The sequence below is a fragment of the Bos taurus genome, chromosome 9, assembly GCF_002263795.3.
Source record: "Bos taurus isolate L1 Dominette 01449 registration number 42190680 breed Hereford chromosome 9, ARS-UCD2.0, whole genome shotgun sequence".
In the NCBI taxonomy this organism is placed as follows: Eukaryota; Metazoa; Chordata; class Mammalia; order Artiodactyla; family Bovidae; genus Bos; species Bos taurus.
The window spans coordinates 39602775-39616068 of NC_037336.1; the positions used below are offsets into that span (position 1 = coordinate 39602775).

At 40.7% G+C, this 13294-nt stretch overlaps 1 protein-coding gene and 1 long non-coding RNA gene across 3 annotated transcripts in view; one reads left to right on the forward strand and one right to left on the reverse strand.

Annotated features, from left to right (window-relative positions):
* The window catches only part of CDK19 (cyclin dependent kinase 19), a 169768-nt gene that overhangs the window by 124855 nt on the left and 31619 nt on the right, over positions 1 to 13294 (forward strand). The window lies entirely within an intron of this gene.
* On the reverse strand, positions 1846 to 9728 carry LOC112448039 (uncharacterized). The gene is made up of 2 exons (XR_003036367.2): positions 8660 to 9728; positions 1846 to 3701 (listed from the first exon to the last, which is right to left on the reverse strand). It is a non-coding gene; the product is annotated as an uncharacterized lncRNA (long non-coding RNA).

Consider the following 13294-nt stretch of genomic DNA (forward strand, 5'->3'; position numbering starts at 1 on the left):
ATCAAAGTCTTTAATTTTGCCTATGCTAAACAGGGCCCGATAAGGGAAATGTTTATACTCCAAAGAAACCCTTAAAATCTTACTGTAGCCATCATTTCAGCATTTTGTAGGCATTTTGATAATGTTTTAGAGTTTTAGCTTTGGTCTTATGGTATGGGAGCTTTGAGATCCTAGATTTAAAAAAAAAATTATTTCTAAGATGGTTAATCTTGCTCCTCAAGCCTTAGTTTATTCATTTGTGAAATGGCAGTGATAGGTGCTTTACATGGCTGTTGAGTCTGTAGTGTTAGCTCTAGAGTTCCTGAATTCCTGATTTTCTGAAGAAGCTTCTTCCGTACATTCTTCTGAATATCATCAGCAATCCAGTATTGCCCTTGCTTTTAACTGCTTTCTTCTCTGGAATTCCTTTAGCCTGATGCTCTTCCTAGTCCCTTCTGGTTTACAGAGTAGAGCCCTACTATAAATATGTGAAACATGCTTCTTGGTATTTAAAAAAAAAGGTAGGCCATGTTTCATCTGGTTTATATTTAAATATTGCTAATATTTTTTGCCAAGTCTTGTATTTAAGAATACAAGAAACTTGCTTAAATGAGATCAAAGTTAGTGTTTCACATAACTTTTCATTCAAACAATTCCATGTTAATCAAATGACTATTATTTTTCATTTGATTTATTAAGAATTGTGACAGAAAGTAGTATTTATTTTAATATGATTTAATCACCCTAATTTCTTTCAGAATGCAGAGCTAACAATGAAAAAAGTTAAATGTGGCCTGTTTATTCTAACCTGTAATTTTAGGTGATTCTGGATAGTCACAGATCTTGTCACACTGAAGATTCACACTAGGGCTTTTGTGGGTGACCTTTGATTCCTTAGAGCTAGTCCTCCACGGTCAGTGGCTCAGCTGCTCCTGACGGCAGTCTGAAGGCCTTTGACTGTGGTGACGCCATCTGTGTGCGGTGACTCCTGTCCTGCTCCCTCTGTACAGCCCTTGTGAAGATAGGTAAGGGAATGTTTCTTACAATACTCTGGATCCTGCCACACATATTTCACAAATGTAAGAAGAGATTATTGAAGTGCTTTCTAGATGTGGGGCTGCAATTCATTTTGGCATGTCAGTTTTTCCATCATCCATACCCATAGCCTAGTCACTGGAGTTTCCAGCAGAGTCCCGTACATCTGTCGGTTTGAGTGAGAGCGTAATGCTCTACCATCTGTTGCACAGGCAGGTGATACATACTAAGAATCACACTTCTTAGAAGGTCAGCTTCAAAGGGGACATGGTTTGACTCTCAGTGGCCTGTAAGGCCTCTTGAGCTTCAGCTCAGGGTCAAGATTCTTTTGATGATCGCTGAGTTCAGTATAGTTTTATTGCCTACACTCACAAACACATGATATAGAAGGTTATTTGCCAAGTTAACTTCATAGTCCCTAAAAGGGTATATAGTCAAGATATCTTCCACAGTGACGGCCATGGCAGAAACTGGTGAGGAACCAGGGCATACAGAAGGAGCCGCAGTACTTTGAGTCCTATGTTTAAAACTGAAGAATTAATTCAGGCATACTGTTTTATTACTTTTATTGAAGTAGAATTTGTATACAATAAAATGCACCCATTTTAATTACAAATTGATGAATTAGGACAAATATATATACTGCCACGGGCATTCTTTTTTTTATTGTTTTTTTATTGAAGTATAATTGGCTTGCAACACTCCATTGGTTCTAGGTACACAACATAATGATTTGATATTTCTATACATCACAAAATGATCACAATAAGTCAATAGCAAATTTAGGGCAGTTTTCAAAGACCGAAGTCACCATACAAAGTTATTATAAAATGTTGACTGTATTCCCCATGATTTACTTTCATTCCCATGACTTATTTGTTTTGTGACTGGAAGTTTGTGCCTCTTAATCTCCCTCACCTATTTCACTCATCCCCTCCCACCCCTCCCCTCTGGAAGCCACCCATTTGTTCTCTGTGTCTTGGAGTTTGTTTCTGTTTTGTTATGTTTTTTCATTTGTTTTGCTTTTCATATTCCATATATAAATGAAATCATTTTGTATTTGTCTTTGATTTACTTCACTTAGCATAATACCTTCCAGGTTAACTGATATTGTTGGAAATGCAAGATTTTATTCTTTTTTGTGACTTGAGTAATATTCCATGGTTTGTGCGTGTGTACACCACATCTTCTTTATCCGTGTATCAGTGGACACTTAGGTTGCTTCTATATCTTGGCTATTATAAATAATGCTGCACTCAACATAGGGGTGCTGATATCTTTCTGAATTACTGTTTTTGTTTTTTTCTGAAAAAATACCTAGGAATGGAACTGCTGGATTGTATGCTATGCTAAGTCACTTCAGTCGTGTCCGACTCTGTGCGACCCCAGAGATGGCAGCCCACCAGGCTCCCCTGTCCCTGGGATTCTCCAGGCAAGAACACTGGAGTGGGTTGCCATTTCCTTCTCCAGTGCATGAAAGTGAAAAGTAAAAGTGAAATCACTCAGTCGTATCCAACTCTTAGCAACCCATGGACTGCAGCCTACCAGGTTCCTCTGTCCATGGGATTTTCCAGGCAAGAGTACTGGAGTGGGTTGCCATTGCTTTCTCTGGCTGGATTGTAAGAGATGTAGGTTCAATCCCTGGGTCCAGAAGATCCCCTGGAGGAGTGCATGGCAACCCACTCCAGTATTCTTGCCTGGAGAATCCCCTGGACAGAGGAACCTGACAGGCTGCAATCCACAGAGTTGCAAGGAATTGGACACAACTGAAGTGACTTAGCACACACGCATGCAGATACCAAAGAAGGGCCTGATCATTTAGCTGTGAAAGATTTAAAGACCCAATAGTGGGTGGGAACAACAGGGGTTAGCAAATGACATTTACCTTTTAAGTCGGTGGCAAATTCAGGGTAGCTCTCAAAGACCAAAGTAAACTAAAGGTTTTAGTTTAATACAGCACAATAAACATTATTAAGAGCTGTTTGCACCTGATATTATGGATTGAACAGATACAGATGCTCTCATTAGGTAGGTCACTTCCAAGCCTTCAGATCTTGACTTTGGTCAAGACTAGACTCTTGAGAGGCAACTGAGACTATGCTTCCAAATAAAATTAAACTCAGTGCATTAGTTTCCTATTACTGCTGTAACAAATTGCCACAAATTTAGTGGCTTAAGACACACAAAGTTTCTTAGAGTTAAGAAATCCAAAATGGGTCTCATTGAACTAATAATCAAGGTGTTGGCAAGGCTTTGTTTCTTTGTGGAGACCCTAGGGAAGAATCTGCTTTCTTGCCTTTCCTGTCTTCTTGAGATCACCTGCATTCTTTGATCTTGGTTTACTGCCTTTTAGCTTTGAAACCAGCAATGGCTGGTCGAGTCCTTTTCATTGCTTCACTCTGATGCTGATTCTTCCCTGCTTTCCACATTTAAGGATTATTGTGATTCCATTGGGCTCACCTGAGCAACCTTATTCTATTTGCTACCTTAATTCCTTTTTGCCATGTGATATAACATAGTTACAGGCTTCTGGAATTAAGACGTGGACATCTTTGGGGGTGAGGGCAGGCCACCATTCTGCCCACCGCAGGCAATATCACGGCTCATTTGGGGTGTTTCATCCAGAGCAAGGGTTCAACAGCTGCTGTCAGAACTGCCCCATGCAAAGGGCATCTTCACCTTCTGATCTGTGAGGAAGAGCGAAGAACAAGGATCATTAATTTATTCATTCTTGCTACCTACCATGCAACTCTCACAAGTATTTGTTTTGGTCCTTGTGTTGTAGATGTGGGGAATACAGTGGTGTGCAAAATGAACAAGAAAGGTTCCTAAACCTGATTTTAGACTAGGAGGGAAATAGACATTAAACAGTCACATGACTAAATATATGATAATTTGAAAAAAACCTGTGGTAAGTTCAATAAAGGAAAAGATCAAAGTGCTTTGAGAGGATTTAAGGTGTGAACTGACCTAATCCAGGAGGTCAGAAAGTCTTCTTTGAAACTGGTGTTTGAGCTGAGCTGGAAAGGATGAGGTAGGAGTTGAGTGGTTGTGTGGCATGTGCAAAAGCCCCTGCCCACCACTGACATTCTATTTGAGCAGCACTGTAGGATGATTCAGGGCTTCCCTGGGGGCTCAGATGGTAAAGAATCCACCTGCAGTGCAGAAGACCTGGCTTTGATTCTTGAGTTGGGAAGATCCCCTGGAGAAGGGAATGGCAACCCACTCCAGTACTCTTACCTGGAGAATTCCCTGGTCTGAGAAGCCTGGCGGGTTATAGTCCATGAGTTTCGAAAGAGTCGGACACAACTGAGTGACTGACACACACACACATACAGGATGATTCCGATCCCTTGTTGGGAATGGCAGTATCTTCATCAAGAAGGGATCTTACATTTAAGGACTGATGGTTCATTTCACTAGGAGATTACTTATGATGGTTATTTTGTGTGATTATATTTTTACCTAAGTACCATCAGAGTAGAAGTCTTTTCTTGGTGAGCGCTGCAAGCCAATTAAGTATTGTTCATTTGCCACGTGTGCTTTTGTTCTCATAAGCTTGGCCTAGAGCGCACCACTGAGAGACTTGGGTTCTAATCCTGGGTCTGCCACTGTGTGGACAGTGAACTTAGTTGAGGTTGGAGGTGTTGTTTGTTTGTTTGTTTTCTTTGCATTTCTTCATGAGTAAACTGAGAGGGCTCAGCTTCTTAATTTCTACCTCTGACATTCTTAATTTCTCAAGGTAATAAGACTGAATTCTTTGATTTGAATATGAATGTCACAAATGTAAAAAGAAAACTACTTTCTACCAGTGTTGCTTCTCTGCAGATGGATTGTAGTAGTTAATAAATAGGATAGCATCTGAATGTCTTTGTGGCTTTATTTCCTGGCCTTGCTGTCAATGTGGAATATATCTTGATTATACACTGTTGGTGACCTTGAAGTTACTTAGGTAAATAGCCTTCTGGATACATGTGTTTGTCTTGCATTAAGCTTTTTATAAAGGCTGCTTTTTATTGGTTCTTGTTAGAGAAAAGAAAACCTTATCTCTGCTGTTCAGGCCTGTGACCACTCCTAAAAGGCAAAGACAAAGAAGTGCATTGTTCACTGTCTTGCAGTGCTGGGTTGGCAGCTGTTTACCATGAATACCAAGGTTTAATTAACAAGGATGCCCGTTACCTCTAGACCATTTTAAAGTAAAATGAAATTAATCATAGCATTTAATATTATAGACTGCTCCCATTTTAAGACCGCCTGCATCTTGTTATAAATACATAGTTTCTAACTGGGAAGGAATTTTTGCTTAGAAGTGGCACTTTAAATTGTGGTTAGGTTCTCTTGAATACAAAGGCCTATTTAACCCACAATACACTGAAAGTATGACACTTACAGAATTATGGAACCTAATGCCATTTTCCTGGATTTCTGTGGGAGAAGTACCGGTTTTTAGATTTAGAGTATTTGCTTTATAAACACATTTCATCCTTCTAAGGTGTTCCAGACAGTAGGCTGGGCACTGAGACTACAGGCACAGATGAAATACAGTCCCTTTCCTAATGAATGCATGGGGGTAGGGGGAGATACACATAAATGGATAGTCATAAAGGAAATTTCTTTTAAAAAAGAAATTATAAGGTATATTCAGGGATCAGCTATGTACAAGATGCTGAGAGCACAAAAGAATACATAACCAGGGGCTCTCCTGGAGGACTCACACTGAGCTGAATCTGAAACGATGAGGAGAAATTTATAAGAATGAACTGGGGGGCCGTGGGTGGGGAGAGCATTCCAGGCAGAGGGGACAGCATGAATAAGGGCATGGGGTAAGAAACTGTTAGTCACTCAGTCGTGTCTGACTCTTTGTGACCCCATGGACTGGGGCCCGCCAAGCTTCTCCATCCATGGGATTTTCCAGGTAAGAAGACTGGGGTGGGTTGCCATTTCCTTCTCCAGGGGTAAGAAACTGGGAGCACTTTAATATTACTGGTGCAAAACAAGAAGTAGTGAAAGAGGAGGAAGGAGAAGTGGGCACCAGATTACAGTAGACTTAAAAATTTTTTTTTTTTAGGCTGTGCTGGGTTTTCATTGCTGCACGGGCTTTTCTCTAACTTGGGGGAGAGAAACTACTTTCTAGTTGCCATCTGCAGGCTTCTCATCGCAGTGGCGTCTTTTGTTGTGGAGCATGGGCCCTAGGGGGCTACATAGGTAGCGTTAGTGGTCAAGAGCCCACCTGCCAGGAAGGGGTCAGGAAGATCCCCTGGAGGAGGGCATGGCAACCCACTCCAGTATTCTTGCCTGGAGAATCCCATGGACAGAGGAGCATGGCGGGCTACAGTTCATGGAGTCACAAAGAGTCAGACACAACTGAAGCAACTCAGCACGCACGCATGCACACCCAGGTTCTAGATGCTGGGGCTTCAGTAGTTGTGGTTCCTGGGCTCTAGAGCACAGCCCCAGTGGTTATGGTGCACAGGCTTAGTTGCTCTGGGGCATGTGGAGTCTTCCCAGATCAGGGATTGAACCTGTGTCTCCTGTTTTAGCAGGCAGGTTCTTTACCACCGATAGAGAAGAGAAGTAAGTGCATGAAGGACAGATGTGGTGGTTTAGTCATTAACTCGTGTCTGACTCTTTGCTACCCCATGGACTGAAGGCCACTCTGACCATGGGATTTCCCAGGCAAGAATACTGGAGTGGGTTGCCATTTCCTTCTCTAAGGGATCTTCCCAACCCAGGGATCGAATCTAGGTCTCCTGTATTGCAGGCAGATTGGGGATGCTAATAATAGATCATGTGTGTGTGCTCAGTCCTGTCCAGCTCTTTGCAACCCCACGGACTGTAGCCTACCAGGTTCCTCTGTCCATGGGATTTTCCAGACAAGAATACTGGAGCAGGTTGTCATTTGCTTCCCAAGGGGATCTTCCTGACCCAGGGATCTAACCTACATCTCCTGCGTTGCAGGTGGATTCTTTACCACTGAGCCACCAGGGAAGCCCAGAGAGGAGGAGATAGTAGATAAATCTTTAGGAGGTAAGATAATCAAACCTGAGGACTGATTAGATTTGAGGAATAAAGGACAGGTGCTCAGACTTCTGTTTTTGTTGACTGAGTGACTGAGAAGGGGGATACCATCAGAGAGGTAGGGAAAATTCAGTTTGAACATGTTGAATCTGAGATGGTTGTGGAGATGACCAGCATACAGCTGACATATCTCTAGATATATAGGGACTCAGAGGAACAGATTTTGGAATCATTGGCCATGAGTGATTATTGAAACCCTGGAATAAAGTAAAATTAGGACTTAAAAAGTGTGTTCAGAAGTGAGCTTGGCATATTTCAGGGTAAGTGTTAATTCTAGTTTCTTACAGTTTCCTTTAAAATGTAGAACTTGCCTATCAAAGGACCATGATTACTGACCATTGGCAATTTTCACTCATTCATTTATTTGTTCATTCATCCAGCAAATCAACAGATACATAAAGTGGTGACAGAAATATCTTCCCTGCTTTTTAGGAGGTTGCAGTCACAATAATCAGATACTCTATATTTTTAAAACAATTACTATCAAGTTATTTTAAAGGGTAAATGTATGATAAGACTGATGCTACTAGCAATTGAGTGTTGTATTTCAGAAAAAAAGCATTTTTTTGCCCTGTTTGTTGCAACACAGAATCTTGTTTGTTCAAGGTGAACAATGGAGAACAGTGTAAACAAAGGAACATAAACTGAGGATTTTCTCCTGGGAACGTACTTCTGTATCAGATGTGACGAGAGTTGCGCCACTTCTGTATTTAAAGAAAAGAATAGTTGTAGCCACTAATATTAGGCTAGCACTGTTCATTGTTCAGAAACTAGTCTGATTGATATCTGATTGGTTTTTCCTGTCATTCAGGATTGTAGACAATTGTGTTTGTGTTTTTCTGTCTTCTTTATTGGTACTGATGAGAGTCATCTTGTGGGTTTCTTATTTTTGTTCCAAATGTCCTGGGGTAGGGAATGTAAAGCAAATTAATAGGATAAATTGTATATTGTTAGGCTGTTCTATTCATGATGTGCCAATTAACTGAAATAAACTTAAGCCTGTGAAAAACAATTGATTCTATAAAAGGAAAAAACCTATCTAAGATACACGTAAAACATCATGAATGTACATTCAACAATTAACTAAATTCTTGTAAAATGCAGATATTTCAAGAAAAATTTCTGAGTAATCATATGGTTTATCTCATTATTTCCCTGACTTTTGCCTCTTAAATACAATTTAACTAAAATGAACCCTGCAGCCTTGATTTGTCTATCCAATTTTATTGCTGATAAGTTAAATACGAGGTTTCCAACTCCTGCCATTTTTACTGTTTCTATGGTAACTAAAGTGTGCAAACCCAGCAGTATCACTTTCTTTCACAGCTGGCATTTTGTGTTCACAGTAAGAAGAGGGGTTTTAGTACAGCATCGTCTGTGTTAATTGGAATGTAACTAGGTCAGGACCGTTTTGGTATCCTCTTTCCATTCTTTCAGGTTTATGTGTGGGGGTGTGTGCATGAGCTGCAGTTTCCTTTGTTTTTTTTTTAATAGCATATACCTTCAGTTAATTAATCACTGTCAAAGTTAGTCTTTTGAAAATTCAGCATAATATCTGTAAACACACCTGAGTGTGGAATCTTGAGGGTTAGATGGAGTTGTTCTGAGACGTGCCCCCAGCCCTGTATTTCTTGAGTAATTCTCCTAAAAAAAAAAACCAGGGAAATTGATGTGAAAATGCTTTGAAAAGTTAAAAGCATCTTATTTTTGTTTTCTTTTCCATTATGATTTATGACAGGATATTGAAGATAGTTCCCTAGGTTAAATGCATTTTCATGGGTGATCACATTATTTTGTTGTTATTTTCAAACATCAAATATCTTATGACCTTAACAATTATTTACCTATTCTGAAGGGGATAGTTAATCCCAGTTAAGAGGTGTGCATTTCAAAATGATTCCCTCTGCGATTCCAGATTTTAACTTGACTACAGGAACCCTTCTCTGTGGATACTGCCCAAACTCTGGGTTTCTTAGCCTGTACAAAAGAGCTGACAGTCACTGCTCTCCCAAACCATGTCACCACTTCTGCCCTCATCTCAGGCTCTATCTACATGGAGATCCCACACTCACAGCTTCCCTGGGCTTCCAACAGACGTGTCAAAATCATTCTCTACTGACTTCAGAACTCGCTAGATCCTTGTCTCTCTCTCCTTATCCTCATTCCACTGTGCTGCTCCTGTTCATATTCCCTGTTTCCGTATAGCACAACTACAGAACTTCTAACCAGAGTTAGCTAACAGTGATCAAGACTGGCTTCCTGGTTTTCTCCCATTCAGCAGCTCATAATCTACTTTCATTTCGTCTTTTTTTTTTTTTGACTGCACCGCAGGGCATGTGGTGTGGGGTCTTAGTTCTCTCATGAGGAATTGAACCCATGTCCCCTGCAGTGCCTAGTCTTAACCACTGGATCGGCATTTTCATTTCTTATGTGAAACAATTTTTGTTCCTTTGTCACATACTTGTATTTTTATCTTTCCTCTTTATTTTTTTTTTTTAAAGGATTTAAGCTCAAATTTTAGGAACTGCAAATAATGTAACAAATGGTACATAAATACTTGATACTTTTACAATTTTAAAAACTGTTATATCCCAGAGATTGCCATTCTCACTAAGGCCTTGAAAAATGTACTCTAAATCTCCCTTTACTAGGCATTCCACACTTTCACTACTGAGGGCCCAGATTCAATCCCTGGTTAGGGAACTAAGGTCCTGCATGCCACAGAGCATGGCAAAAAAAAAACACCAAACCTAAATTTGCCTTTGCCTGTTTCCCGCTTATTTGGGTCTCATTTACTGCAGCTACCTTCTGTAAATGCACAGAAATTATTTTTTCTAAGTCACCAATGACCTTCTGATTGTCTCTAAGTTGCCTCTTCTCAGCTTGCATTCTGCTGTTCCTGAAGACCATCTTTTCCTTTTTAAGCTCTTAGCTTCTAGAAGCCTATGCTACCTTTGTTTTCTTACCTTGGATGCTCCTTCACTAGTTCTTTTATTGGCTCTTGTTCTTCTACCCTTTATTCCTCTCAGCATTATTTTTTTTTCTTATTAAAAATACTGCTTCTCTAATTACAAACAATACCAAAACATACAAAGTCAAACATTATGGAAATATATAATATAGTAGAAAATAACAATCTCTCCAAACCCTGCCATCAGAGATTGAACAGGACACACATATATCAGTTCAGTTCAGGCGCTCAGTTGCGTCTGACTCTTTGCAACCCCATGGACTGCAGCACGCCAGGCTTCCCTGTCCATCACCAACTCCCAGAGTTTACTCATACTCATGTCCATTGAGTCGGTGATGCCAGCCAACTATCACATCCTCTGTCGTCCCCTTCTCCTCCTGCCTTCGATCTTTCCCAGAATCAGGGTCTTTTCAAATGAGTCAGTTCATCGCATCGAGTGGCCAAAGTATTGGAGTTTCAGCTTCAGCATCAGTCCTTCCAATGAATGTTCAGGGTTGATTTCCTTTAGGATGGACTGGTTGGATTTCCTTGCAGTCTAAGAGATTCTCAAAAGTCTTCTCCAGCAGCACAGTTCAAAAGCATCAATTCTTCGGCACTCAGCTTTCTTCACAGTCCAACTCTCACATCCATACATGACCACTGGAAAAACCATAGTCTTGACTAGACGGACCTTTGTTAGCAAAGTAATGTCTCTGCTTTTGAATATGCTATCTAGGTTGGTCATAACTTTCCTTCCAAGGAGTAAGTGTCTTCTAATTTCATGGCTGCAGTCACCATCTGCAGTGATTTTGGTGTCCAGAAAAATAAAGTCTGACACTGTTTCCACTGTTTCTCTATCTATTTCCCATGAAATGATGGGACCAGATGCCATGATCTTCGTTTTCTGAGTGTTGAGCTTTAAGCCAACTTTTTCACTCTCCGCTTTCACTTTCATCAAGAGGCTTTTGAGTTCCTCTTCACTTTCTGCCATAGGGTGATGTCATCTGCATATCTGAGGTTATTGATATTTCTCCCAGCAATCTTGATTCCAGCTTGTACTTCTTCCAGCCCAGCGTTTCTCATGATGTACTCTGCATAGAAGTTAAATAAGCAGGGTGACAATATACAGCCTTGATATACTCCTTTTCCTTTTTGGAACCCGTCTGTTGTTCCATGTCCAGTTCGAACTGTTGCTTCCTGACCTGCATACAGGTTTCTCAGGAGGCAGGTCAGGGGGTCTGGTATACCCGTCTCTTTCAGAATTATCCACAGTTTATTGTGATCACACAGTCAAGGGCTTTGGCATAATAAAGCAGAAGTAGATGTTTTTCTGGAACGCTCTTGCTTTTTCTATGATCCAGTGGATGTTGGCAATTTGATCTCTGGTTCCTCTGCCTTTTCTAAAACCAGCTTGAACATCTGGAAGCTCACGGTTCACATACTGTTGAAGCCTAGCTTGGAGAATTTTGAGCATTACTCTATTAGTGTTTGAGATGAGTGAGATTGTGTGGTGGTTTGAGCCTTTATTTTGGCATTGCCTTTCTTTGGGATTGGAATGAAAACTGACCAGTCCTGTGGCCATGAGTTTTCCAAATTTGCTGGCATGTTGAGTGCAGCACTTTCACAGCATCATCTTTCAGGATTTGGAATAGCTCAACTGGAATTCCATCACCTCCACTAGCTTTGTTCATAGTGATGCTTCTAAGGCCCACTTGACTTTGCGTTCTGGGATGTCTGGCTCTAGGTTAGTGATCACACCATCGAGATTATCTGGGTCATGAAGATCTTTTTTGTATAGTTCTTCTGTGTATTCTTGCTACCTCTTCTTAATATCTTCTGCTTCTGTTAGATCCATACCATTTCTGTCCTTTATTGTGCCCATCTCTGCATGAAATGTTCCCTTGGTATCTCTAATTTTCTTGAAGAGCTCTCTGTTGTTTTCCTCTATTTCTTTGTACTGATCTCTGAGGAATGCTTTCTTATCTCTCCTTGCTGTTCTTTGGAACTCTGCATTTCAGATGGGTACATCTTTCTTTTTCTCCTTTGCTTTTTGCTTCTCTTCTTTTCACAGCTATTTGTAAGGCCTCCTCAGACAGCCATTTTGCTTTTTTGCATTTCTTTTTCTTGGGGATGGTCTTGATCCCTGTCTCCTGTACAGTGTCACGAACCTCCATCCATAGTTCTTCAGGCACTCTGTCTATCAGATCTAATCCCTGGAATCTATTTCTTACTTACACTGTATAATTTTAAGGGATTTGATTTAGGTCATACTTGGTCTAGTGGTTTTCCCTACTTTCTTCAGTTCAGTTCAGTTGTTCAGTCATGTCTGACTCTTTACAACCCCATAGACTGCAGCATGCCAGGCCTCTCTGTCCATCGCCAACTCCTGGAGTTTACTCAGACTCATGTCCATTGAGTCGGTGATGCCATCCACCATCTCATCCTCTGTTGTCCCTCTCCTCCCACCTTCAATCCTTCCCAGCATTAGGGTCTTTTCAAATGATTCAACTCTTCACATCATATGGCCAAAGTATTGGCGTTAGTTTCAGCATCAGTCCTTCAAATGAATATTTAGGACTGATTTCCTTTAGGATGGACTGGTTGTATCTCCTTGCAGTCCAAATGACTCTTTAAGAGTCCTCCAACACCACAGTTCAAAAGCATCAATTCTTTGGCACTCAGCTTGCTTTATAGTCTGACTCTCACATCCATACATGACTATTGGAAAAACCACAGTTTTGACTATTTAAGTCTGAATTTAGCAATAAGGAGTTCATGATCTGAGCCACAGTCAGCTCCAAATCTTGTTTTTGCTGACTATAGAGCTTCTCCATCTTTGGCTGCAAAGAATGTAATCAGTCTGATTTCGGTATTGACCATCTGGTGATGTCCATGTGAGGAGTCTTCTCTTATGTTGTTGGAAGAGAGTGTTTGCTATGACCCGTTCTCTTGGCAAAACTCTTATTAGCCTTTGCCCTGCTTCATTCTGTATTCCAAGGCCAAATTTGCCTGTTACTCCAGATGTTTCTTGACTTCCTACTTTTGCATTCCAGTCCCCTAGACATCTTTTTTTGGTGTTCTAGGTCTTGTAGGTCTTAATAGAACTGTTCAACTTCAGCTTCTTCTGCGTTACTGGTCGGGGCATAGACTCGGATTACTGTGATATCGAATGGTTTGCCTTGGAAATGAACAGAGATCATTCTGTCGTTTTCGAGACTGCAGCCAAGTACTTTGCTTTGGACTCTTGTTGAC